Raw genomic sequence first — 1,544 nt, 5'->3', positions numbered from 1 at the left:
TGTGACAAACTAATTTCTAATCACTTTGATTTCATTTTTATTTTGACAGCCTCCTCATCACCCAGTCAACTCCAGCAGTCCGCCATTAACTCACCAGCTCAATTTCTCCATCATTGACAGGACTGACCAGTTCCACCAAACTCGTCATATCTTAGCTCACCACTCAGTCAGTCTGAAAACATGAAGATTGAAAATGAATCCAAAGGGAGTAGTGTTCCCTGTTATAGCTTAATAGGTTTTTTGTTACTATTCTACAGTGTATTGATGCTGATATATTCTTGGTAATAATTCTTATTCCTTGTTCTGGATTGACAGAGATTCTCATCTCAACTTAACCTGTAATTACCTTATGCTAAGCTAATAATAGAAAATACATGTAAATACAGTCCTCCATTAAATACCAACTTTGTTAAAGTCATTTTATTCAAACATCTTCATTCCACTATTTTTGTTTTGGGAAGACAGAGAATAAGATCTAGTTACCTTTCTGATACTTTGAATGCAACATGCTTCAGCAGTTCACTGAAGTCATTCTCCTGTGGTTTACCTGTAAAGCATTCAAAAAATTGTGTCATCTCCTCAATCATGTTTTTTTAAAATAACGTGATGTTGCAGTCTTTAACGAAGGATCTATAACTTGAACTAAATTAACCACGACAATCTCGCTGAGAAAATGTTAAATATTTTCTAGTTGATATAGTTCAGTTACTGAAATTACCACAAAAATGAGAAAAAAATAAATTTTGAAAATTGAAGCTGTAATGGATATTTTAAAATGCTGAATTAAACAGATTGAAATAGACCCGTTTAAACTCGCCACGTTGGCAATGAGCTAGCTGTAGTTACAAACTGCAAGTTAACATGCTTAATTAACTAAAACTGGAGGCATGAAAATATTAATGTTGATAAATTGTGATACAGAACAGTCTACTAACGCTTCACAATGGCAAAGATGTGATGTATTTTCATCTTACCGGAGAAAACACTTCCGAAACACCGAGAATGAACTACGTTCAATGCTGAAATCCTGCTGTTTGGAACTATTTGAGGCTGCACAAACCACATGACTTCCGCATTCCATTCTTTCTTTAGCGATCTATGGGAGTGTCGTAACTCTCTGCGTGTGTCGCAATTCAGCAGCCGCATCCTTCGAAGGCCAGATTTAAAGGCCGATTATGTCACAGCGGCGCGCCGAAGGCTGTCCCAATTCGAAGACTCCTTCAAATGCGGCCCACATATGCGTACTCCTTTTCCCCGATTTGAAGGACAGTTCCGGTGTATCCTTCTCAGCCCATCCTATCCCAAGATGCATTGCGGGTATAACCGGTCTAACGGAAAACTATTTTTACAATGGCGGACGAAGCAAAAGCGGAGTACACTTTTAAATGTATGTTAAAATCTGGGATTACAAATATCAAAAACCTAAAGCAGTTATGATGATAGGCTTTTGTTATTTGCGTAGACATTTTTTTGTATTATTTTTTTGTCAGAGATCATCAGGACAATAAATGAGCTTGTACAGCGGGTCCCGTAGTTCCTCAACT

This window comes from Kryptolebias marmoratus, linkage group LG14 (assembly GCF_001649575.2).
Source record: "Kryptolebias marmoratus isolate JLee-2015 linkage group LG14, ASM164957v2, whole genome shotgun sequence".
NCBI lineage: Eukaryota > Metazoa > Chordata > Actinopteri > Cyprinodontiformes > Rivulidae > Kryptolebias > Kryptolebias marmoratus.
The sequence above is the reverse complement of the archived record's forward strand: the minus strand, read 5'-3'. Positions refer to the sequence as shown.